At 42.1% G+C, this 27,748-nt stretch overlaps 1 pseudogene; it reads left to right on the forward strand.

Moving 5' to 3' along the window:
* Window positions 1-20,875, forward strand: part of LOC138171147 (calcium release-activated calcium channel protein 1 pseudogene) — a 137,736-nt pseudogene extending 116,861 nt beyond the window's left edge.
* Window positions 20,876-27,748: the final 6,873 nt, after the last annotated feature.

Below are 27,748 nucleotides of genomic sequence, written 5' to 3' on the forward strand. Positions count from 1 at the left end.
TCTCTAACGTATGGACATCATTAAACGAAACACACTGCAAAAATCTGTCTGCCTGTCATATTTCTGAACTTCACAGCACAAGGCCCTACCCTATAGGATTCTGTGTATGTATGTGTGTGTGTGTTTTTGTCAGAGAAAAAGACATACACACTAGCCCAGAATACATGTGTAGCATGTCATTGGATCATAGAACTGGAGAGAAACTCAGAGGCCATCTAAGTCAACTTTATTTTATGGATAAGGAAATCAAAGCCCAAAGAAATTAAATGACTTACCCAAGGTCACATAAGCAGTGTCAAAGCCAAGGTCCTCTGACTCCAGAGCCAGGGCTCTTTCCACTGAACCACACTGCCTCTTCTATGATAGATATTTTTTTTTAATCCTCAAGGAACCAGCTATGGAAAGCTAGACTTGTCCCAAGCAAATGAAACCCTGAGAAGTCCCAAATCACAGGTAAAAATGGGAGAGCATAGATTCCACTCAGGATAAAAAGGAAAGAGCTGAAGCAGTCAGATTGTTCCACCTTCATCCGCTGAACCTGCGCTGAATTTGGGTATGTTACTACACAGAACTGAAGACATGCCCCCTGGGGGAGCCTGAAGCAACCTGTGGTGGGACACAGAGGAAGGGAAGACTAAAGCGAGCTTCCTCTTCGCCTCATCACAACTGGCTCAGCTATGGAATATGTATGCTTGAGGGTAGTGCTGAATAAAAGTAAAACCAAGGAAATATTAGTGAGAATAACACGGTATTCTTTTCTGGGTGGGGGAAAGATGGTGTCTCTACTCAAAGGGAATGATTATCCCACTCACCTTGTGGAAGCCTTACATTTTGTTCGCCCATTGCCCAAATGGCATGAACTATACATTGTATTATAAGCTCCCTGAGGGCAGGCACTGTCTTTTGCCTCTTTTTGTATTCCCAGGACTTAACATAGTGCCTGGCACATAGTAGACACTCAGTAAATGTTGACTGATTGATTGACTGAACCATTCTGGTGAAAACCTTCTCATCACGTGTTTGTTTAACCACAGGAACTCTGCACATAGGAGGCTAAGACTGTAAATATATTGCTGAAAAGCCCTTCGGAGGCCATCTAGTTTAACCCCTTCTTTTTATGGATGAAAAAGCTGAAAACCCCGGAGGTGAAATCACTTGTTCAAAGTCTCACAGGTAGTAGATACAAGGTCCCCACCCTAGAGCCAATGGTTTCTCAGCTCTACAAAGATGCCTCCATCCCAAGAAATAAAGGTTTTCTTTCATTCCAATAAGCCAACCCTTCATTTCTGAAAACTTGGCATTTTCTCAGGAGACCCCTGAAAACTAAATAAGTGGGAGTTACATTCTGAAATTGTTTCTCCAGAGAGTTTTTAGTTGGCCTCATGCAATAAAATAAAGCCTTTATTAGTAGATTAACCAGTGATTAGAACAATCTCATTTTGACCTCCCAGTCTCTTTCATGCACAGCAGTTCTTCCTACCCCCTCAAAAAATAGGATGGACTATCCATAGCTTGAGAGCCCCCATGAAGATAGCCATTTAAACAGCTCCCAACACAAACGCACTCTGGCAGCAAATAATAATAATAAAATAATAAAAGTAGCCATTGACACAAATAGGCACTTTCTTACTGTTTCATTTATTAAGAAGCTCAGGATCTGTTTGCAAACTATACATTATAAAGTTTCAAGGGCTACCCCTAATAATTAAGCAGCAGGCCTGCTACGACTGTAAAGGACATCATATATCTAAATATAGCTACCCACATCCACCCTCTGCCATGTATGAGAAATAAATTCTATAATAAGAAGATGTTAAAAAAAATAACCTTGAATCATACCCATGGAAACTTCATGGTGTAATATAAGGCGTGCTGGACTTGAAAGAGAGACCTGGCTTCTATTTCTGAAACTTACTAGTTACATGACATTGAGAAAGTCATTTCATTATTCGGACCCTTCGTTTCCTCAACAGTGAAATGTAAGGTTTGTTGCAAAGATCAAATGAGATGTATAAAACACTTTGTAAGGAAGTTGACGACTCTGGCTCATCTCTGCCAAGTCCATCCTATTACATTTTCCCTTTAGGGTTCTCAGTTACCCTAAGGGATTTGGGATGTTTCTTTTCTCCACCATCAGCTCAAACCTGCACCAGCTGTATTCCCCCCATTTTTAGGAACCAGTGACTAGAACTTCAGTTCTATTTAAGTATAGGTTGGCTTTTACTAAGGAATATGTTTGTTGTTAAGTCATTTCTGACATTTTGTGACCCCATTTGGGGCCACATTTTCTTGTCAGAGATGCTGGAATGGTTTGCCATTTCCTTCTCCAGCTCATTTTACAGATGAGGAAACTGAGGCAAACAGGGTTAGGTAACTTGCCAAGTCACATGGCTAGTCAGTATCTGAGGCCAGATTTGAACTCAGGAAGATGAATCCTTCTGACATTAGGCCCAGCATTCTATCACCTAGCTATTTAGGGAACATTTAATTCACAGATAAAGCATATAAGCAACCATTTTCTCCAATACCTGGGGAGTAAGGGACACAATTTCTCCCTACACCAACTCAGTCTCTGGTAGCAGATTAGTATTATAGTTTAATTTAGCTCGGTTCCTACATAGGATTGGTCCAACCAAGTTCACTTCCAAAGATGGCATCACTGACAGTTTCTGCTGTGCTAGAGTCCCAGATCCTAGCTCATTCATCCTACACTAGCTGCAACACCCAGCCTAGATTCCTAGACTTCCTATACCTCATGATCTCCCTAGGAACTCCTAGCCCAGATCAGAAAGTTTACTCCTTGTAGGGGTGACTAGGAGGCACAGTGAGTAAAACACCGGCCCCAGAGTCAGGAGGACTGAGTTTGGTTCCAGCCTCAGACACTTAACACCCACACACAAAAAAAAAAAATAGCCGTGTAACCTTGGGCAAATTACTTAACCCCAATTGCCCTCCAAAAGGCAAAAAAAAAAGACAGAAAGTTTACTTCTTGTACCTATAAAGGGATAAAAATGGAAAAGACCCAAGTGGGTCATATGGCCTTGAGGAGGGAAGGAGGGGGAAGCCCAAAGGGTCTTTGGAATACTTAGAGCTTGGTCAGACATCAAAGATGCCAAGGTCATCCACTGCATCCTGGGATATCATCAGTCATCTTGACTTTTGTCTTGCCACTGGACTTCGATGACTCTGAAAGAGAGAGGCTGACAATTTGTGCAACTCAGCCTCACTTAAATCCCATTCACTAGCAAGTCAAGACATTACCCTCCTGATGTCATTGATCCTCTTCAAAAATGGACAAACAACAATCTCGTTGGCCCATCATCCAGCAACACAGATATTGACTCATGACTCTATCTCTCAACAATTATTTTCTATGTCTCTTCTAGAAACCTTCCATGGAGGATCTAATGGGCTAGAAGCCATCCTCTGGATTTTGAACTATTTTGTGGAGGATAGCATGGTACTGGAGAGTCATTGTGGTATAATAGAAACAATGTTGGACTTTGGTCTGGGAAAGACCTGGATTCAAATCCCACCTCCAGATTTATTAGGTGGGTACTTATCGACCAGAACTTGAACTTCTTTAAGCCTCAATTTCCTCATCTATAAAATGGGGATAATAATGAAGATTGCCTATCTACATAGCTATTGTAAGGATTAAATGAATGCTATAAATTAAAATTGCCTTATAGCTGTAATAATAATTGATGGGGTGCTTGGAATCTATGTTTGTAAAATCAATTTGTAAACTCAGTTTGTAACACCAATCTGTAATATCAGGATGGGGTGCTTGGGATCTATATTAGTAACATCAGTCTGTAAAACTTTGTAACATCAATTTGTAAAACCAGTTTGTAAAATCGCACTCCATTCCCCCTCCCTCCCCAGTCTCAGAGCATTAACTGTGTCCCTTCTCTCCCCCCCCTCGCCCCCGCCCTAGCTTCAAAGCATTAACTCTGCCCAGCAACAACTCATGAATTGTTTATCTCAGCCTTGAAACACTAACAAGCTATACCTATCAATCCTTCACAAAAGTATCTATAAACATTCCAGCATAGACAACTATTATCTCCCCCTTGCATAGTGTCTCATTGTCCCCATGAATTCTTCAATACCCTATCACTAGGTTGACTCCTTGGCTGCCTCAATGAATCCTTCAGGACCCTATCTCTGGGTTAACTCCTTAGCCCATTATCCTGAGTCTCTGGTTAGCCTTGGTTCCCAGACATTAATCTTGTCAAGCATGACACTGATGGGTGGCAGACTGGGCACTTCTCCAACAGCCCTTGATCGCTCACTGACTTAGTGGCATTTTCAAGCCTAAAACCACACCTCTAGGTAGCCCCGCTTGGGCTTTTTCCCAGTGAATCATGGGCAATACGCCTGTGCAGTTACATTACACTGTCCCCACCTTAAATCCACCCTAATCCCACCCTTAATCACCTAGTTAGCGTTAATTGGCACAGGTTCTTCTATGAATGATTCTATACAAATCCTAATTCTACCCCTTTAAAGTTGCAGGTCCCCTAAGGATCCTTGTCCTCTGCAAGACGTATAATAAACTTTTTCAACTCTGACTCCAAGTCATCCTGAGCTAAATTCTTTCCAGACGGAATCGAAGGTTCTGGTCTTAGATAAGATCAGAGTTCCTGCTGAACCTATTGGGAGCCATCCGTCATCAATAATGTTAAAACAAAGGTTGAACCCCACCCCGCAGAGCATGTACAAAATTGTTTTGTTTGTTTTGAGGTGACTATATGTGCTAGATAAACACTGAAGAACTAGCACTTGCCATTCCCTTTCTTGGTTCCTTAGCCCCATGACAGCATTGGGGAAAGGTTGCATCAGTTTATAAAGGAGAGACAGCTTCTGACTCCCTTTCTTCCTTGGACTTTTGCATGTGGCACATAGCTGTCTTTCACTAGACTTCCCTTGAGGGGAGGTGAAAGGGGCAATGCCCTTCCCCCACACCCCACCCCACCCCCAGCAGCAATTCACCTGCCACACATGGCAGTTAAAGCCAGGGTTTAGCTACGTGAGCTAAGCCCAGGCCTCAGGGTCCCTGGTCGATATTTTTTACTTTGTGTTTTTTTTTCTGCACATGGGTGACTAAATAGCAATATCCAGATGGATGTGTCCATCTTGTATGTAGTCTTGTCAATTCAAGAAGTTGGGAGATCCTAAGTCCCTTGGTCAGGGGGAGTTTCTGCATAGAGAGAATAATACTAACACAGGGAGATGTTCAGTCCTCAACCTGACTTGCCAAAAGACATGGACCATAAGAGAATTGTTTGAACAATGCAGAGTTTGAATTATTAATTTAATCATCCTAAAAAGTTATTTATTTTCTGATGGTTTAATGTTTCAACCTCCAGTATAACAGTTGTTATAAATTACTGGATTCTATTTGTGTCTCTGTCAATGTGTACGTGTGAATCTTTGTGTTTAGCATTTCTTTTGTGTGAAGGGAATAAAGAGCTGTCTTATATCTGATCCATAGTAGACATTGGATAGCTTTCCATACCCTTTCCTCTTAGGGAGACACTAGACATGAGCCAAATTTTCCACTTAAAATGATTTTTTCCAGGGAGTAGAATCAGGCTGGGGACATAGTCAAAGAATACAATAAAAAGAGTCTAATTCTTTCTTTTAGGTAGTCAGGCTGCCCTAGGACTGAACTCCAATAGGTTTAGAGAAGAAGGAGAGAGTGCCATAACCCAGTACCCTAAGACTAGCAGCAATATTTCTAGAATTATCATCATCTTTATTATCATATCATTACAATTATTAACAACTCCCTTTGTTCTCAATATATCATTGCTAGATCTTCTTTCCCATTCAAATATCTCATAAAGGAGGAGAAGCAGAAACAATGAACAGAGAGGAAAAAGAAGTCCCCTCCCCCCCACCACCACGGGGGGGCGGGGGTGGCACCTCCCCGGAAATCAACGCCTTCCCTTCCGGTGTTGTTCTTCCCCCACCTTTGTCCCTTCAGGGCTCTCTTGCTCTATCTAAGGCCTTAGCCTAAAAGGGCCAGGGTCTCCCATTGCATCCTGGATTATCTCCAGTCATCCTGATGACTATCTGGTCACTGGATCCTAATGGCTCTGGAGGAAAACGTGAAGCTGGTGAACTTGCACAGCCCTCCCTCATTCAGATCAAAGTCAACTGCAAGTCATGCCAACATTTCCTGACACCCTGGTCCTCTTAGAAAAGGAAGGACAAACACAATGCCATAAAGGATGAGCTTTTCTAAATCATCTTTCATAGCTAAGTCAGAATAGGTAATATGCTGTTGCTTTATTTACACAATGTTTCTTTTCATTTTTCTTTGAGTAACTTTTAATTATGATCCTTCAGAGATCACAGTATTCTGTGATTGCTATCCTTACAATCTATTTGTGTTGATGAGCTTTGTAAGCAAGGAGCACCTTGGGATCATTAGAAGCATTGTTCATATGCCCAAAGGGCTATAAAAACGTGCCTGTCCTTTGTCCCAGTAATGCCATTTCTAGGCCTGTATCTCAAAAAGATCGTACAAATGGGAAAAGGAGCCATGTGTACAAAAACATTTATAGCAGCTTTTTGTGGTGGTCAAGAATTGAAAATCAAGCGGATGTCTATCCATTGGGGAATGGATGAATAAGTTGTAGTGTATGAATGTAATGGAATACTGTTGTGCTATATGAAATGATGAGCAGGTGGACTTCAGAGAAACCTGGAAAGACTTCTATGAACTGATGCTGAGTGAGGAGAGCAGAACCAGGAGAACATTGTACACAGTTACAGACACATTGTATCTGTGATGACTGACTTTGATAGACTTGGCTCTTCTCAGCAATGCAAGGTTCTAGGACAAGGGTCTCATGATGGAAAGAGTTATCCACATCCAGAGAAAGAATGAGAGTCTGAATGCAGATCAGAGCACACTGTTTGCTCTCTCTCTCTCTCTCTTTTGTTTTGGTCCTTCTTTCTTGTGGCTCCTTCTATTTGTTATAATTCTTCTTTACAACATGACTAATGTGAAAATATGTTTGATATGCATGCATAGAGAGAGCCTATATTGGATTGAAGACCATCTTGGGAAGGGGGGAGGAGAGAGAGGGTGAAAAAAATGTAAAACTTGGAAGCTTGTGGAACTGAATGCTGTACACTAAAAAATAATTTTTTTTTTTTAAGTATTGTTCAGTTTTGAAAATGGATTCTAACCTGCTCTCTTCTGCCTTTTCCATTCTGGGATCCTTACCGCACTATGTAAAGTTGAGTTATTGTTTTTAATGTCCAATGCACTGTCTATGTTTTAAGTATACATATAAATAACAATAATATCCCATATTGACTCCATAAAAACAATATTTAGGTAAAATGCCATTGGGGGGGCAGTTATTTCCATAAGAAGAAAGTGAAGATGAACTGGAATCATCCTGGTCAAGAATGAGGAGCAGTGGAGCAGGGAAGCTAATATCGGCAGGGAGTTTAGGAATTATTGCTAGGCTGGAGTAATAACATATGCGAGAGCTGGTGTGGACTATTGTGTTTTGTACTCAGACAACCAATCTCTCTAGATGTAGTTTACAGGGAGGCATTAAGAGATACCTCTGGAGTCTTTTCTCTCCACCCTTCTTTCTTTGACTCTTGCCAGGTTGGAAAACAGGAGACTTGTGCCAGAGGTTTGGCCACTCCTCTCTCCTCAGTGAGGGAGATGCCAGACTAGAATTACATCAGTTCACCGCGCTAAATATTGTTAGTGAGGAAGAAGTCACTTTAAGATATATTCTGGGCTCTTAATCACTATCTCTTAGTGAGGAAGGACTGCCCCCAAGCTCTATATCCAAGACCTGACTTCCTTCCCACTAAACACCTGTTATACAATGAACATATGTAGACAATAGCAAATAAGTCCATTAATCCAAGTCTATAGTAAACAGAAATAAGAGAAGGTATGAGAGATGAGAACATGCCAGAAAACAAGGGCTCTCCTACTGGGAGTGAGATATCTCAGCTCAACAGAAAGATAAGAAAGATTCAGATATTACCTCTAGGGAAAATTCTACAGTCTCTAGTGTAACAAGCTAGGGGTAGGGTTATGAGCTGTGTCCCAGGAATGCTGACTTGGTTCCCTTACAATTTTTTTTTTAAGCAATTGGGGTTAAGTAACTTGCTCAAGGTTACATGGCCAGGTGTTTCTTGGTGAGTGCTAAGTGTCTGAGCCCGGATTTGATCCCCAGGTCATCCCAACACTGGGGCCAGTGCTCTTACTCGCTGTGGTTCCCTTACAATTTAACTTTTTCCCAGAGTTTTTTCCTCCCTTCAGGGACCTGTCCCTGAAAAGAATCAGGACAAGCTGTTTTACAATTCCCTCTTATGGGTCATGGAGGAAAGCCCTGGCCCCCAATCACCAATATCCTTGAAGGAAGCTCCAGTCACAGGGAACCAATTAGAGAAGTTACTTGTATCCTCTCAGCGATGCATGAGGGTGTAATGGGAATGTAAATTTTGAAGATCTTCCCTGCCCCTAGGCTAAAGTGCACCTGGAGCCTGGGGTGGGAGGCTTGTTTTTAGTAGATTCTTTTTAATTGGCCAGTGGGTCAATAAGGTTGTTACATTCTCTGAGCCAGGAGAAGGCTATATAAGCCCTGATGTGTAGCTTTGTTTTGGGGCTCACTTTGAGAAGTGTTCTGTGATTTGATCACATCAAACTCTGGGAAGCCAGTTGTAGAGAGCCCCCCCCCACTCCCCTTCCCTTTGAAAAACCCAGATGTTGATTTGGTAAGGATGTAATGGTTGCACAGTTTGGAAAGCTGTCTACTTGATCTGTTTCTCTGTCTTGATAACTCTGTCTGTATACTCTGAAGTTCAGGGTGCTGACCTTTTTCTCCTGAACTAGGTAAATGATACATATTTGACTCATTAAAGTAAGCTTGTTAACCCATTTTGAGTTGCTTTCCTCTATCAAAGCAGATCCAAGAACCTGTGGTAGCAGCAAACCCTGGGGACGCTTGAGGTGCTTGCTGCTACAGAGGGTCCTCTATATCATGTGATCTTTCAACAAAATTTCATGGTTCCAAAATCTTATCAAGTTGATTGAATGACTTCAGGGACATCCCTGGTCATTTTCATTGCATAAGATTTAATTTTTTTTGCCTTTAAAAATCTTTGTCTCTGTTGGTAAACACACTTCTATTTTTGATAACTCACTAAAAAAGTGGTGGGAGCTGTTTGCTTAACAACAAAATGTATTCTATATTGTATTCCAAGTAAAGACTAGCATGTGCCAGTAATTTCCACAGTGGGGAGGAGGGAGGTCTGGAGTCTTGAAATGAGTTAAGATAACTAAAATGTCAGTCTGTTACCTGAATGACTGCTGGGTACAGATAGTTAGTGAACCAGTTCCCAGTTAGAGTGCAAAGCTGAGGAATAGATAAAAGATTTGGAAGCCAAAATGTAGGCACAGGGAGGGAATACTTTGTCCAAACTCAACCTATTTTCAGGATGCTTACATGGACATTTGTGCTTCCATAGACCCTGGCTGACACTGGGTCACAGAAATGCATTCGCTTTCATACATCTAGCTGCAGTCAGAGATAGGAAGGATGAAAAGCCCTCTCTCTTGTTAGATGCCTGGTGACCATCATCCTAACCTTATTTTGACTAAAGTTTTTTTAAGGCAGAGTTTGTCTAAAAAAACTGAAGTTTCCCCATTCACAGTTCCAGACAGCACAGGAAATCTCTCGTCAAATTTATGAGAGAAACGTTTTAGAATGATCTTGGAAAAGGAAGAAATAAATCATATCAGAAATAAAATCTCCAGAGAAAACACCTACATACTGCACTCTCAGATCAAGAAGACTCGAGAAGAATCTAAGCAATCTAAAATAGGTGGATTTTGAATTCTCGAAAAGATGTCAAAAATGCAAAAACATGTTTACATGTGTGTGTGTTTGAAGGTAGAAAGAGGGAAAAAGAGACAGGGAGGGAAAAGGGAGAGAGACAGAGACAGAGGGACAGAGGGAGACAAGGAAAGAGAGAAAGACAGGGAGGAAAAGAGAGAAGGGGGGCCCTGAAACTGGGGGGGGGGGGGCAAGAAAGGGTATTCTAGGAAGGAAATCCAGTATTCCTCATTGATCCCAAGTAAATGCTTAAAGACTTATGGAAGTCAGAGAGCACCCTCCCTAAGTTCCTTTGCCTAACCAGTTAAGGATAGTCTTCTTGTATCTCACTTGAAACATTCTTCCTATAATTTAAACCTATTTTCTGTGGTACCCTTCTCTTCATCCTCTATCAAAGGTCTAATCAGAACTGAGTACCTGAAGAGAAATACTTTCTGGTTCCCTGTGGGCAAAATTCCCATGCAATACATGCAATGTATTCTTTTTTAATTTATTTTTTATATGATGACATTACTATGCAGACTCATCCTCAGCTTGAAGTCTACTACGGCCCTCAATTCTACCTGTATTAGATACTTCCCAAACCATTCAAATACTGTTTTTAGAACAAACACATAGAACAACTTCTTGATGTTGGGAGGTGTCCAACTCTTCATGACCTCATTTGGGATTTTCTTGACAAAGATACTGGAGCAGTTCACATTTCCTTCTCCAGCTCATTTTTCAGATGAAGAAACCGAAATAAACAGGGTTAAGTGACTTGCCCAGGACCACACAGCTAGTAGGTGTCTTGACTCCAGATCAGGCAATCTATTCACTGTGCCACCTAGCTGCTCTATACAGAACAGCTTCCATGCTCCAAACCACCAGGCACTGTCTGCTCTGCCTTTTAGACACTCTTAGAACTATTTCTCAAGAATCCTTGAAACTTAATGAGCATTGAGCAGGAAAAGTAAATAATAAATACATTGGCAGGAAGTGGAAATACAAGTGAGATTTGATTATTATTCCTCTAAGAGGTGATGAATAAGGCTTAATTCCACTGTAGCTCTCCACCATTTTGACAGCTTAATTAACAGGCTGTGTCAAAACCAAATTCTTATTGATCAGTAGAAGCAAAGGAAAAACCCATTAGTACAAAAGGGAAACAGTATCTGTAAGGCGGGATTTGATTCAGATTTCTTAGCTTTTAGCAGAACGAAATTTTGTTTAAAAAATAAATCATCATACTACATGATTAATAAAGAGGCCAGTCTGTAAAAGCAATTTAATCTCGCTTAATATCCCATTTAATTCTATAGCGATATTAATAATGAAAGCAATGCCTTTTCCAAGCAAAATTCATGATTATATATGTCTTTATAGTTTTGACCTTCTGTATTAAAAATAAATAAACAAACATCACCTTTCCTGAGCCCTTCAATATTTACTCTTAAAATGGGAAAATTACACAGGGCAACCAGCACCCTCATTCTAAAATAGAGATCACTCCTAGCTAAGACAAGGAAAAACTGTAAATCCCTTTAAAAGTCAGGGTTTGTCTTCACAGATTTCCCCACTCCTTTTTCTGTGTTATTTCCCTACCTTCCTGGCTCCCAGATAAAATGGACCTTTCTCCAGCCTGTTGTGACACCCTGATCAATGTTATCTTCCCCACACAGTGCTCTATACTTCATGCTTCTTCTTCTCTGTGAAACATCTTCTTTCCTGGGCACACTATTTTGTAAACTAGTCAGGAAGGATTCTTTTTTCCTTAAGTATATTTTTCTCCCTTGTTGAATGTGTGTTTCTGCCTTTTCTTCAAAAGTGCTTTAGCAAAGGAAGACAATGGGCTTTAAATTAAAAGTGCAAGAAAAGTCCACTCTCTATGAAGAAGAGGTATGTTTTTAATAAAGGAGTCCAGGTGAAACAAGATGGAGAAACTCCATGACTTGACATCCATTTTCTTCTAGTTATTTTCAGTTCCTTCTAATTAGCCATCCAATCAGAGTAAAATGCAGCAGAATGTAAGGATACTTATCCTTAATAACAAGCTAATTATTCCCAATTCCCAAATGACATAAACTCAAGTTTCTTCATCCTGATTGCCCTTTTCTGCACATTCTAGTTGATCAATAGCTTCCTAAAATGTGGTTTTGTTGTGCAGTCATGTCTGACTCTTCCTGATCCCATTTGGTGTTTTCTTGGCAAAGATACTGAAGTGGTTTCTTTCTCCAGCTCATTTTACAGATGAGAGAATTCATGCAAACAGTGTTAAGTTTCTGAGTATCACACAGATAACTGTCTGAGGTCAGATTTGAACTAAGGAAGATGGGGGGGGGGCCCTAGGTGGTGCAGTGAATAGAGCACTGGCCCTGGAGTTAGGAGGATCTGAGTTTAAATTCAGCCTCAGACACTTGACACAGTTACTAGCCGTGTGACTTTGGGCAAGTCACTTAACCCCAATTGCCCTCCAAAAAGCAAAAAATTTAAAAAGTCAGAGGTAACTTGCAGTCACAGAGACAAAAAATAAAACCTACTGAACTCAGGAAGACAAATCTTCCTGCAGCCTGTGTTGTGCCGAAAAATTAGCAAGCGAGACCAGGTCATAAATTTAATCCAAATTTAATGTGGATTTAATGAGGGCCCCACTGTCCAGAGTGTAGACTCAAATCAGACAGGCTCAAGCAGGGGCAGAGCCAGAGTATTCAAAGACAAAACCCACAAAGCAATGGTCTGATCTACATGAAAGCAGGAAGTTACAGAAGCAGAGGAATGCAATTGGTTCATTCTCAGTCTAAGACCTTATTTGGAATCAGGTTAGGTTTCAGTCCCCAGAACAGGGCCAGTGACAATGCCTTGAGAGATTCCAAGAGATATGCCCGGGACCTGGACTTTACCTCCCTGAAGGAAGGATCAGAAGATGGAATAGGGCGCAATACCAGCACTCTAGCCACTTGCCATCCAGCTGTCCTAAAATGTGCTGCCCAAAACTGAACAGAACACTCAAGACAAGGACAGAGAAAACAATATCCCCTTGTCATTCCCAGAGTATTGTTCATCAGGTCAGAAGCAACATGGTATATCGTTCAGGGGTGGGGAACCTGCCGTCTCAAGGCCACATGCCCTCTAGGTCCTCAAGTGGGGCTCTTTGAAGGAATCCAAACCTCCCATAAAAGGACTTGTTCTGTGAGGTTTGGATTCCTTCAAAGGGCCTCACCTGAGGACCTAAAGGGCCACATGTGGCCTTGAAACCGCAGATTCCGCACTCCTGGTTGGAAAAGCCCTAGATTGGAAGCCTAGAGATTTGAAAGCCCCTTTTGTGGTTTCTCTCTCTGATTGTATTCTCTCTCAGAGCCTGTATTTGAAAAAGCACTGAGGCCAGTCGTGTCTCGTTCTCTTTCCATTCTCTCTTCAAACTTCCTCTACCTTCCTGAAGCCTCAGCATGCTCCAGTTCTCCATCCTGAAGCCCCACTCCCGCTGTGGAATTCATACACTACAAGTACTCTCAGGCCACTCATGTCTCCTTCCTCTACAGCTCTCACTCAGGACTTCCTCTACTCCCCATTCCTCTTCCTTGTGCATCCCCCTCCACTTCCCTTTCAGCTTCTCTTTATGTGAGGTCTCCCCAATTGGAATGAAAGTGTCTTAAGATCAAAAGACTCTCTTTCTACCTGTATCCCCAACTCTTTCACCTGGAATTATTGGGACAATTCTCGAATGATTAGGTGCTGCTCCCCCACCAACTACCGAGGAGATACTGGTCAAAACATGTGCCTTCTCTGGGCCCCTTTTTCATCTGCAAAAAGTGGAGAAGTAGGGGTGGCTAGGTGGCACAGTGAATAGAGAACGGGCCCTGTAGTCAGGAGGACCTGAGTTCAAATCCAGCCTCAGATACTGAACACAAAAACTAGCTGTGTGACCTTGGGCAAGTCACTTAACCCCCACTGTCCTCCAAAAAGCAAAAAAACAAACAAAAAGTGGAGAAGCAGGGTGGGATGAGGTGGTCATTAAAGTCCTTTCCAGGTATGCCATGCTACAAAATGATCAACCTCAATTTATCAGTTAGTCTTGAATCACTGCCTAGCTGACCACTGCCATCAGGACATTTTCCTAAGGCTCCAGCCAATCACTTGCACAGTCAGTACCCTTCCTTAAACTAAATCAGCAATAAGCCTCCAGAGAAATCAAAGGCAGCCTCTCCTCATGAAAATCTAGGACTCACCAAGCAAGACATTCTGCTGGTTTTCATGAATTACCTTTTTCAGAGTCTTCTCTGACTTCTGTGAGCTCAGCCACAGAAAGTTTTTAAAAAATGATCATGTCACTCCTTCAAAGTTGGTTTTTTTTAAAGCTTGACTACTTAATCATAAGAAAGGTAGTCCATTGGGAGACTAATCATAACATTAACATTATCATATTATTATTAATTATATTATATATATTTATATTATAATAAAAATATAATTTAAAATCATATAATTATTACTATATTAACATAATCATAACATAACATTAGATATAGTGCTATGGTTTTGTTTTTATGTTTTGGGGTTTTTTGGAGGGTTTTGGGGGGGATGCTTTTCAGAGGTGGGGAAGGTAGAGCAATTGGGGTTAAGTGACTTGCCCGAGGTCACACAGCTAGTTTTTTTGTGTGTGATAAGTGTCTGAAGCCGGATTTTAACTCAGATCCTCCTGACTCCAGGGCTGGTGCTCTATTCACTGCACCACCTAGCCACCTCTGTTTTTGTTTTTATGAATGACAAACCATTGTCCTTTCATTTCACCTTTTTTTCATTTCATCCTTTCCTAACATTTATTTGTCACCTTGAATTCCTGAGTAACTGAAAACCTTAGGGGAAATGACAAGAATATGACAAATCACATCATTCAACATAAAAGAAGTATGGGTCAGGAACCTGTAACCAGAAATACCTGAATTCAAATCCAGCCTCAGACACTTACTAGATATGTGACCTTAGGCAAGTCACTTAACCACCGCCTGCCTCAGTGTTCTCATCTATAAAATGGTGATGATAATAATAATAATGACTAGTCCTTAAAATTGTTGTGAGGTTAAAACAAGGTAACACATGTAAAGTGCTTTGCAAACCTTAAAGTGCTCTATAAATCTAGCTATTGTTATTATTATTATTAATCATGAAATCATCTGAGAATAAAGGAAAGGGGAGAGGAGGAGAGAGAACAAGCAAAGGGAGGGAAGGGTTGGGGAAAAGTTAAGGGGAGAGCAGGAAAAATAGAAAGGGGGGAAAGGAAAGAGGGAAGGAGGGAGGAAGAGAGAGAAAGGAGAAAGAAATTGTGGTGTGACATTGAGAGCCTATACTATGAAATCGTGAGTCTTTTGAAGCATTTAAGTGGTATTGAATTAAGATCCAAGACAAAAAAAAAAAATGTTTACTTGAGAAAATTAACAGCACCCAGCACCTAACAGGTTAGATTTCACAGAATCTAGCAGCTGGAACAAGCCTCAGAGTCATCTAGTCCTGTACCTGTGCCTAAGCAAGACTCTCCTTTGCCTTCTACTCAAGAAGTGGTCATGCATCCTTTGTTTGAGGCCCTTGAGTGAGGGGAAACCCACGACCTGCTGCAGCAGTCTATGCCACTTTTGAATAGCTCTAATTTTTAAAAGATCTAATATTTATCAAAGTCAGCCTTCCTCTCTGCAGCTTCCACTCACTGCTGCTAGTTTTGCCCTTTGGGGGCCAAGCAGAAGTCTTGTCCCTCCTCCAGTCCTGCCCTTTCCCATACTTGAAGACAGCTCTCTAGTCCCCCACCCCCACCACATCCCCATTCACCCGCAAAATCGTCTCTTCTCCAGACTAAGCATTCCCAGCTCCTTCAAGTGGTGCCAACGTGGCATTCAGATATTAGTAAGAAGTAGCCAACAGCTGTGAGAATGAGTCACCAACACGGCTGAAGGAGGTGTTGAAGAGTGGGATCAGACAAACATCTTCCTGGGATTTGTTTGGTAACTGTCCTAAATGATCTTTCAGTGTCTGGTCTATCTTTCTGAAGGTTACCCTCATTTTATGTATAAAAAAACTAAATCACAGAGGAACTTAACTGAATTCCTCATAGCCAGGAAGATCAATCTATTTCACAGGGATATGGTGATGACTAATGAAACCACATATGCTTTGGGAGCTCCCCCAGAGAGAAGTGAAGTATAATTGAAAATTCACTGTGATGTGATTGCCCGCAGGGAGGACACGGATTCTGAAAGCTGAACTCCCATCTAACCCAAACCAATATCTCTTCATGCCATGAAATGATGTGCACTTATGAAATACTATTTAATGATCAATCAAACAACTATTATTTAGTGAGCAGCCATTACATGCTTAGGACTAATGATAATGATGATGACTGAGATGGCATTGTAGTCTTTGCTTTCTCATAATCAACTAGGTTTTCAAGCCTAGGGTTTCATCCATCATCTTTAATGAGAGCCCATTGGCAAAGAGTATCATGTCTGTAATTGGATACAAAAACAAGAATTTGGAAGTCTAAACTGATGGCATAATTTATTCAGATAATCAGAGCCTATCAGAAATATTCTCATCTTCCGTTCTAGAAAGTTTCCTATGTAACTTTCCAAAATTCTAAACCCTTTCTCCAAACGCTTTCATAGTCCGGGTCAGGCATCCTTTACTAGATAAAGACCTTCTAGGTGTCAGCTCTGAAAATAAATAACCCAAGAGCCCACGGAGGTTATAGCAAAAAGCTTTACACCAACTCTTAACTCTGAAAAATAAAATAAAAGAAAATAAAATACCAAAAGGCCTTCTTTATTCCTTTGGAAGAGAGAAACTCAAAACATGGCCAGGGCCCTGGGTGAGGACCAAGGAGACCCAAGGAGCAAGGCTAAGCCTTGATACATATAGAGGTGGCGAGACAAAGAATCGAAGTATAACAGCAACAGTAAGATGTGATGGCAACCATGTGGCAAGTTGGCCTAGTGACAAAAAATCCATTCACAGCAGGGCTTCATGATTAGAATATGGTTTCTTACAGCTGCTTGCCTAACCTCAATGACCATCTGGGGCTGGTTTAAGCCAATTCTGTGATTAAGCAGCAGCAGGGTTTCGAGGTGAGAACAAAGGACCTTTATTATGCGGAGCTCAGGACACAGCTTGCTTACTGAGCCTTAGCTCTGGAAAACAGTGTCTCCCAATAATAAGGGGAAAAAAAGTAGTGAAAAAAGATGAGTGGGGGCAGCCAGGTGGCTCAGCGAGTAAGAGCACTGGCTCCAGTGTCAGGATGACCTGGGGATCAAATCTGGGCTCAGATACTCAGCACCACACCCAGAAATAACTGGCCGTGTAACCTTGAGCAAGTTACTTAACCCCAATTGCTTATAAAAAGAAAAAGAAAAAGAAAAAAGATGAGTGGTCTTGGCATGGGGGACTTGATATAGAGGGTGAAAAAAAAGAGGCAAACATGTACTTGCTCTCCTCTTCCCAGCTCAAAGGGAGTCCTAACAGGAAAGAGAACTTAGTAAGCATCTGTCCTCCATATTTGCTCTCTCAATGTCATCCCCTCTTCCTAACCCAAATCAGTCAACTTAAATTTTTACATGTCATGCGATGAGATGATCATTTTGGAAATCCTCCATAATAGAAGGTAGAAAACCCCACACGAAGACATAAAGATTGGGAAGGAAAGTCAAAACAACATAGTTCTACATATACAGTAGATTGTAAACTTCTTGGGTTGGTCAGTCAATAAACATTTATTAAATACCTACTATGTGCTGCTGGGCACTGTGCTAATCACTGGGTACAAAAAAAAAAAAAGCAAAAGACAGTCCCTGCTGTCGAGGAGTTCACAGTTCAATGGAGGAAACAACATGCAAACAACTTGTTTATACAAACAAGACATATATAAGATAAACTGGAGATCATAAAGAAAATGCACTAGAATTGAGGGGCATCAGGAAAAGTTTCTTGTAGAAGGTGAGATTTTAGCTGGGACTTCAAGGAAGCCAAGAAAATCAGGAGGCAAAGATAAGGAAGGAGAATATTCTGGGCATGGGAGATAGGCGGTGAAAATGCCTGGAGTTTGGATATGGAGTCTCTTGTTAAACAAATACCAAGGACACAGACTGGCTGTAGAGTATAGAGGGGATGCAGGAACATAGAAGAAGACTGGAAAGATAGGAGGGGGGTGAGGCTGTGAAGGACTTTAAAGCCTAAACAGAAGATTATATACTTGATCCTATTGGTGACAGAGAGTTGGTATGATATGGTCAAATCCGCACTTTAGAAAAATGATTTTGGCAGCAGAATGGAAAATAGACTGGAGTGGAGAGAAACTTGGATCAGGGAGAACAAGCAATGAGCTAGTGAAATAGTTCAGGTGTGGGGTGATGAGGGCCTGCAAGAGGATGGTGGCAGCTTAAGAGAAGAGAAAGGGGTGTCTGCAGGAGACGCCATGAAAGCAAAATCCACAGGACCTGGTAACTAATTGGATATGGGGAGTGAGAAAAAGTGGAGTCAAGAATGAACTAGGTTGAGAGGCGGAATTCCTGGGAAGCTGGGATTTCCTCTAAAAGTAATAAAGAAATGTAGGAAACAGGAAGGTTTAGGGGGTGAAAAATAGCAAGTTTCGGTTTTGGACTATTTTTCTTTTTGTCTTTGTATCCTGAGAGCCAAGCCCAGTGTCTGACACATAGTAGATACTTAATAAATGGAATTGAAGTCTTCAAGGCTTCTTTCATCATTGTAATTTCTGCAAGAGCAATTGATCAAGATGCACTTCTTGAGCATGTATGAAGTATAGAACATTCCACTTATTTTGAGTTTGATCTAACCTTAAAAATTTAACAAGATGGCAGATTTTAAAATTAAATGAAAAATAATGTTCATCTTACCTTCTTCAGGAAATATACTTTACTCTAAAGTTGCCTTTGAATTCTACCAGTTCAATTCAAGAATAAAAACATAAGAGCAGGGAGGAGCCAAGATGGCAGCATAGAAGCAGGAAGACTCCCTTCACTCCCCCCATAACCACCTCAAATATCTATAAAAAATTACTCTAAACAAACTTCAGAGCTACAGAACCCACAAAGTGACAGAGAGAAACAAATCTACCATTGAAGACAGCCCAGCATATCAGCAGGAAGGATTGATAGCAGCAGGCTGGGAACAGAGCCCAACCCCCTGAGGTTTTAGCCCTAGGGCAACCCAACCAGTCATGCCTAGGGGCACATTGGGAGAATGGATAACCAGCAGCTGTGGCAGTTTCCAGAATTATCAATCCATAAGTGCCAGAGACAAAGTTTTGGGAACTGGGGGTACGGGAGTACAGTCTGGCCTCTGCCCCTGGGAGGGAGAAGCCCCTAAGGCGCCATGGCAGCCACCGCCTCATGGCTACATCAGAGCTCCAGGCCTGCAGATTGTAGGGGGGACCAAGCAACCAGTCTGAGGGGAAATCACTCTTGCTTTAACCTGCTTGAATCTAGATTGCTGTCTAGGGTAGAGGTCATGGGGTGCGTGACCAGTGTGCCAGAGCCAGTGGAGGCTTCTGAAAGGGCACCCAACTAATAGCTCTGGCAGCTGAGAAAACCCCAGCGATTTGGGACAAAACTCTCCTCTCTGGAAGCAGAGTCCTATTGTGGCAAAAAGCTCAAAAGTCAAGTAATTGAGCGGCAACATGAGCAAGCAAAGGAAGGAAAGCAAGCACAGCAATCTGACTTTGGATTCCTTTTGGGGGACAAAAAGGATCAAAGCATGGAACAGGAGGAAGACAATGAAGTCAGAACTCTTGCACCAAAACCTTCCAAGAAAAATATGAATTGGTTACAGGCCATAGAGGATCTTAAGAAGGATTTTGAAAACCAAATAAGTGGAATAGAGGAAAAATTGGGAAGAGACATGAGAACGATGCAAGAAAATTAGGAAATGAGAGTCAACAACCTGACTGAAGAAAATACACCTTAAAAAATAGACTAACTCAGATGGCAAAAGAGGCTCAAAAAGTCAATGAGGGGAAGAATGCCTTAAAAAGCTGAATTTGCCAGATGGAAAAAGAATCTCGGTTGCTGAGTGTTGGTGGGGAGGGCTGCTCTGGACATGCTGTGAAGCAGAGGGGAGACCAAGGTGCCAGAGTGCGTGCAGGCCCCTCCCGTTCTCCAGCCGCTGCTAGGGCGGGCCTTCGCAGCCCAGCAGCAGCCCCAACCTTCCCCTTGCCAGCGGCCACCGTGGCAGCTCCCCACCCCCCACCAGCAGCAGCCCCAGGAGCCCCCGCTGCCTGGGAACACCATCTCCTACCTGGAGTGGGTGGGCCATAGCTACCAGGAGGTGATGAGTCTCAAGGAGCACTCCATGCAGGCACTGTCCTGGTGCAAGCTGCACCTCAGCCCGGCCAAGCTCAAAGCCTCCAGACAGATGTTGGCGCTGCTCTTGGACTTCGCTGTGGTGGCCATGGTGGAGGTGCAGCTGGACAGCAGCCACTACTACCCGCAGGGGCTGGTCATCGCCTTTAACACGTGCACCCCGGTGCTGGTGGCCAAGCACCTGTTTGAGCTCATGATCAGCACCTGCATCCTGCCCAATATCAAGATGGTCAGTAACACGAACAACCTCAACTCCGTCACGGAGCTGCCGCACGAGCGCATGCACCCACACATCGAACTGGCTTGGGCCTTCTCCATAGTCATCGGCAAGCTGCTCCTCCTGGCCAAGGTGGTGCTGCTCTGCTGGGTCAAGTTCCTGCCACTGAAGAAGCAGCCCAAGCCGCCCCCCGCGTCCAACGCCAGCTTCACCCCGGGCCAGGAGGCGGCCATCTCCTCCACCACCATCATGGCCTCCTTCGGCCTGGTCTTCATCGTCTTCACCATGCACTTCCATACCGTTCGCTGGTCAGCCACAAGACCAACGGTCAGCTCCAGGTGCTGAGCGAGCTGGCCGAGTTTGCCCAGCTGCAGGACCAGTTGGACCACCGAGGGGATCACCCGCTGCCCCCTGGCAGGCATTTCGCATGATGCCCCTCCTTCACCCCTGGGTCCAGAGCACAATCTGTGCTCCCCGAGGAGCCGAAGGAAACTTGTCCTGCCTTAATATTCGAATTTGACTCCTTTCTCTAATGCATGAACCTGGAGGACTTTGGGACATGGACTTGGGGGAGAAGAGGAGCTTGTTCACAGTTAAAGCCTTGACTTGAGACCATTTTCTGCCCTTGCTCAGCCCTGCATCCCCTCCTTAAAGGGGCTGCGGGGCTAGATCAGGAACAGTTCCCCCTCAGCCCCTTATTTCTTCCTTGATCACCACCATCCACCAAGTGCCATCTGGATTCCTTGCCCCTAGACCCTCCTTGTTGAGCAGTGAGAGCATGTGTGTATGTGTGTATGTGTGTGTGTACACACAAAATATACACTTGAGGGGACTTGGCTCTGTGTCCATGTTTGTTAGGCTGGGGGAGGCCAGTTTTCTCCAGGTATTTATTCTTCCCTTTTCATTCCCTCTATCCCTACTTACTCACATGTTTCCCCCAGTACCCAGCCCTAGGAGAGCTCATCCCTTGGTTTTTGCAGGTGCATGGCAGTGTCCTGTGGGCTGGATGGTGTGACCAGTTCTCCAGCAATGGGAGAAACTTCTTAGTTGAGAAGGAGGGGGTCTGAAAGCTTGGCACAGGGGCTGCCAAGCAGGATTTTGAGTAGGAGAGACCAGGGTTCTCAATCCCCCTCTGCTAACTCAGGAGTGATTTTGTGCTATCTTTCTTGACCTCAACTTCCCCATCTGTAAAATATGAAAATCTTGGACTAAGGTCCTTTCCTTTCCAGCTCAAATATTTGATATCCTCTATCTCATCTCTCTAAACAGTGCAGTGGCCAGCCTTTCAAAGTGCTGGTGATTTTATACCTTTTTCTATGAAATGCATATATTTTACAAAGAGTCTTTATTTTGAAATAAACCCCAGTTTACAAAGTAAAAAAAAAAAAAGAATCTCAAAAGCTCACTGAAGAGAATCATTCCTTCAGAATTAGATTGGAGCAAATGGAAGCTAGTGACTTTATGAGAAATCAAGATACTATTAAACAGATCCAAACAAATGAAAGAATAGAAGGCAATGTGAACTATCTCATTGGAAAAACCACTGACCTGGAAAATTAATCCAGGAGAGATAATTTTAAAAGTATTACACTACCTAAAAGCCATGATCAAAAAAAGAACCTAGAAATCATCCTTCAAGAAATTTTCAAGGAAAATTGCCCTGATATTTTAGAACCAGAGGGCAAAATGGAAATTGAAAGAATTCACCAGTCACCTCTTGAAAAAGATCCCAAAAAGAAAACTCCTAGGAATATTTAGCCAGATTCTGAAATTCCCAGATGAGGGAAAAAATTTTACAAGCAGCCAATAAGAAACAATTTGAATATAGTGGAAGCACAATCAGGATGACACAAGATCTGGCAGCTTCTACACTGAGGGATCAAAGGGCTTGGAATATGATATTCTGGAGGTCAGAGGAGCTGGGATTAAAACCAAGAGTCACCTACTCAGCAAAGCTGAGTATCATGTTTCAAGGGAAAATATAGTCATTCCGTGGAATAGAGGACTTTCAAGCATTCATAATGAAAAAACCAGAGTTGAATAGAAAATTTGACATTCTGATACAAGAAGCAAGACAAGCATGAGAAGGTAAACAGGGAAAAGAAATCATAAGGAACTTATCAAAGTTGAACTATTTACATTCCTACATGGAAATATGATAATTATAACTGAAGAAACTTTTCTCAGTATGAGAATAGTTAAAGGAAATATAAATATATATACATACATATGTCTATATAGGAGGGTATATGAATACATATGTGAGTGTTTGTATATATGTGTACGGGTGTACATAGACAGTGGGCACAGGACCAATTGAATAGGAAGGGATGATACTTAAAAAGTGAAATTCAGAGGTGAGAGAGGAATATAATGAGAGGAGATGGGGAGAGACAGAATGGGGTAAATTATCCCATCTAGAAGAGGCAAGGGCAAACTGTTACAATGGAGGGGAAGAACAAGAAGGCAATAGGGAATGGGTCAACCTTACTCTCATTGAATTTGGCTTAGGGAGGGAATGACATATACACTATGTCATAAGTGGGGTATCTTACCCTACAGGAGAGTAGGGGGGAAAGGGATGAGATGGTGGATGATAGAGGCAAGGGCAGGTTGGGGGGGAGGGAAGTTTTAACCATGCTTCTGAAAAGGGACAGGGTCAAAGTAAAGAATAGAACAAGTGGGGGACAGGATAGGATGGAGGGAAACGTAGTCAATCTTTTACAATATATCCACTATGGAAATGTTTCACATAGCTACACATGTATAACCTATACTGAATTGCTTATCTTCCCAGTAAGGGTGGGTGATGAGGGAGGAAGGGAAAGAATTTAAAATCAAATGTTAAAAAAAATTTGTATTTGTTTTTTTTTTTACATGCAACTGGGAAATAAGATATACAGGCATTGGGGTATAGAGATCCATATTAACCTACTGGAAGGGGGGTGTGTGGGTGGATGGGGGAGGATAAAGGAGAGAGCAGATTAGGGGAGGAGGTATACAGTGGGACTGATGTTTTGGGGTGCTGGGTAGGGGAAAAATGGGGAGAAAATTTGTAACTCAAAATCTTGTAGAAATGAATGATGTAAACTAAAAATAAACTTAAAATTTAATTTAGAAATTTTTTTAAATAAAAAAATTAAAAAACATAAAAGCAAATAAAACAATTAGGGAAAGTTCTCAGTTCACCTATGGGAGGTGAATTGGTTTAGCTTTTATTTAACCTATATTTTAAAGTTAACCTTTAAGCCTTATTAATTTTTGGTGGGGGAAGAGGGTGGCTCATGGACCTGTTGGGCGGTCTGGTGAAGTCTATGAACTCCTTTTCACAATAATGTTTTAAATATATAAAATAAAAGACACAGAATTACAAAGGAAACCTATCATATTGAATACAGCCATCAAAATATTTTTAAAAGAACTTCAGAGACCTACAATTAAGCCTGGGGATCCTTGTGGGTCAGTACAAAAAGTAAACCCATGCTCACCCACACTGATTCTATAAAATCAGCATTCACCTTCAGAAATACAAGTCCAGGTATTTGGAGATTTTTGAGTAAGCAAAAATTGGCCTCAAAAAAATTCTGTCAGGGCGGGAGGACCCAAATTCGGTTCTGGCCTCAGACACTTAACACCCACACAAAAACACTAGCCGTGTAACCTTGGGCAAGTTACTTAATCCCAATTCCCCTCCAAAAGGCCAAAAAAAAAAAATCTGTTAGTCCCATTCAACAATAATGTATTAAGTGCCTACCATGTTCAGGGCAGTGAAATAGGTACTAGATGCCAAGACCAAGTGAAAACAGGTCCCTTTGTTCAAAGAATTTCCATTCTACTGGAGAGTGGGAGAAGTGGAAGACACAACATTTGAGCAAGTAAGTAAATGCAATCTAATTGGAAGAAAACACTAACTGGGGAATCAAAAATGTTTCTGGCCAGAGGTGGCATCTGAGGTGAGCACTGAAGGCAGTGAATGAAAGGTTCATTGAGTCTTAGTGTGTTTAAAGCCCTGTGCTAAGTACTGGGGATATTACAGAAAATCGAGGCAATTACTGTTCCCAAGGACTTCCCATCCTGACTGGGGAGAAAATGCATATGGATGGTTTCAGCTTCAAGTCAGATGGAAAAGTCCCTTAGGGCATAATGACAAAGCAGATCTTAATACTTCTTTTTTAATGGCATTTCCGCTGATAAAATCAAGTCTTTTCTGATGCTGAACCATTTGACTTTGGTGACCAGAACTTTCTTTGGGGCAGTTACCCAGCTCTCCCACCAGGATTGCTTCCCAGGATGACCGCTAAAGGCGCTAGGCCGGAAGCAGTGCTAATCCCAAAGCTTTTGGGTTGAGGATTCTGGTCCATCCCCAGTAGAGTCTGAAGGGAGATGGTAGTGGTTTGTTTGGCTTAAAACATGCTTCCTCCTGCCTCTCCTTCCCTGTGCCTTGCTGCTTTACTTAATCTAGTTTGCCGGCCCCTGTTATGGCAGTCGGTTGACAGATGGTGGGGGTGATTAGTCTCTTCTCCAGAGCAGTTGCTTTCTTTGCTAATGGCTATGAGGGGTTACTGGAAATAGGACCAGTCGTCTAGAGATGCTGCTACTCTTAGACCTCCCCTGCCTATCTGCCCATGGACAGCAGTTGGTCAGCAGTTGTCACTGGGGGTGACAATTAACTGTCTCCTCAATGATGACTGTAGGGGCTGGGTAGAACTAGGTCTGATGGTTTGGGGAGAATTACTACTCCCAAGGCTCTTGGGCTCAGGATCCTGGGCTGTTTTCCATCGGGATCTGAAGAGAAATGGCAGTCAGGTAATGGTAACAGTTTGACTTGTCTAGCCCATGACACCTCTAGTCTCTCCAAAGGCATTTTAAGAGTCAGAGGTGAAGAGAGAGTATATTCCAGATATAAACAAAAGCCTGTGCAAAGGCATGAAAGCAGAAAAATGAAACTCCAAGTTTAAGGAACAACTGAGTCAATTTGCCTGGAACAGAAAGTGCATAATGAGGAACAGTATGAAATATCTAAAAAGTAGGCTAGAGCCAGACGCTGAAAGTCTTTAAATGCCGAGTCACAGAGATTCTATTAACTTACTATTTGTTTGCTTTTCCCCTTCACCAATAAAACTATTCATATAGGTTTTCAACCTATAAGCAAAAGAACTTGCAGTTCCAATATTTTCTCCCCAAATCCCTTTGCTTTCACTCATCTAAGCCTATCCCAGTCACTTTAAGAAACATAATTCCAGGGGCAGCTAGGTGGCACAGTGAATAGAACACCAGCCCTGGAGTCAGGAGGACCTGAGTTCAAATTCAGCCTTAGACACTTAACACAAAAACTAGCCTGTGACCTTGGGCAAGTCACTTAATCCCAATCGTTCTCCAAAAAGCAAAAAAAAAAAAAATACTTCCACAAATTAACTTTTTCAGGTTTTTCTCACTCAAATCACCAGGTTCTCCTAGAAAAATTCCTATTCAAATTTATAGCTCCTTATACAATGAAAAATCATGCTTCTAGAGCAGGGGTTCTTACCATTTTCTTGTATCACTACACTGGACAGCTAGGTGGCTCAGTGGATAGAGCACAGAGCTTGGAATCAAAAAGACTCATCTTCCTGAGTTCAAATTTGACCTCAGACACTTACTAGCTGTGTGACCCTAGGCAAGTCACTTGACCCTGTTTGCCTCAGTTCCTCATCTGTAAAATGAGCTAGAGAAGGAAATGGCAAACCACTCCAGTAACTTTGCCAAGAATATCCCAGATGGAATCACAAAGAGTTGGACACAACTAAAAACTGACAAACAACAATTATCAAGTTGACCCCAAGTGAAGAATCTCTGATCCTAGAGTCTACTAGACTCTCCCTCTCCCCCCCACCAAAAGAAAATATGCTGTAAGGGATGCTGAAGATTCAAAGACAAAAATCACTCAATTGATAAGTGAATTAATGAAAAAATGGGTGAACTAACAGGAACACAGATAGATGGGTGGATAGGGAGAAAGAAAAGAGATGTATGCACAGCCAGATAAATGATAAATGCTGTTCAGTTGCTCAGTCATATCCAACACTGTGTGACCCCATGGGCCATGGCATGCCATGCCCTTCTGTCCTCCACTATCTTTCAAAGTCTACCCAAGTTCATTTTTGTTGTTACACTCTCTATCCATCTCAGTCTCTGCTCTCCTCTTTTCCTTTTGCTTTCAATATTTTCCAACATCAGGGTCTTTTCCGTCTTCTCATCATGTATCAATTTAAGCTTCAGTATTTGATCTTCCAGTGAACAGTCTGAATTAATTTCTTTAAGTATTGACTGATTTTGTAGAGGGTCATCATAAAATGATGAGGTTTAGGCTAGCGGTGCTTGAGACCCCAAAATACCAACAAGCCAGGTCCTACCAAATGAATTCGACTCAAGTCTTCTCTCAGCCAAAGAAAAGCAAAGTTTATTAAAAGTTCACCATATTGGGTAGACTCTTAAGGAGCCTCAGTATCTTTAAGGCTTGTATTGGAAAATTCTATGGTGCTCTCACATCACGTGGAGGCAAGATGGGGTCTTATATTCAGAAAGGTTGTGGGAGGAGTCTAGGGGTAGTCTAGAGGAGGAGTTTGGGGAGGGTCTTCAGGAGGAGTCAATGAGGTCAGACTCCAGTAATGAGTGATTAAGGGTGGGAAGTTTCTGGAGGCTACCTGGAGATAACAGACAGTGGTGGGATAGGCCAGTTCAAGGGTGTAGCAGTTGATTTGGGTATAGATATTTTGGGAGGATCAAGGATGGGGCCTAGCTGGTGTAATGCCATGCATGAGCAGCTTTCCAGAAGAATGCTACCATGAACAGCTTTTAAGGTTCTGATCACACAGTATAGTGAACACTATTTATTCCATAACAAATCAAGGCAAAACATTCACAGTAAATCAAAGTATAGCATTCACAATGACTTATCACTAAAATGGCCACATAGTTTTCACCAAAGTGGTCACAACAGTTAGAACAAAGAACAGTCATCTCAAAGTACAATAGTCAAAGTCTTCCACTCATGGGGCACACTAAATTAACTCAATCAGTCACTTATTCAGCAATCAATTACTAAGTATCATTAATCACTAAGTAAAATCATTTGAAAATACACAAACCCTCCACCCCTAAATCACTAGTAAACTACAATTTCATCATTACTCAGTACCCAAGGAGAGGTCTTTTCTTCATCTTGGCTTGGGGCCTGTTCTCAGATTCCCCGGATCCCATGGTCCCAGATTCTACCTGGATTCACCAGTCTGTCACCTGGGTTCAATGGCAGAGGGCTCCCAGTT

Source organism: Petaurus breviceps, unplaced genomic scaffold (genome assembly GCF_028583685.1).
Source record: "Petaurus breviceps papuanus isolate PSGF00001 unplaced genomic scaffold, PetGlider_PUasm1.0 419, whole genome shotgun sequence".
Lineage (NCBI taxonomy): Eukaryota > Metazoa > Chordata > Mammalia > Diprotodontia > Petauridae > Petaurus > Petaurus breviceps.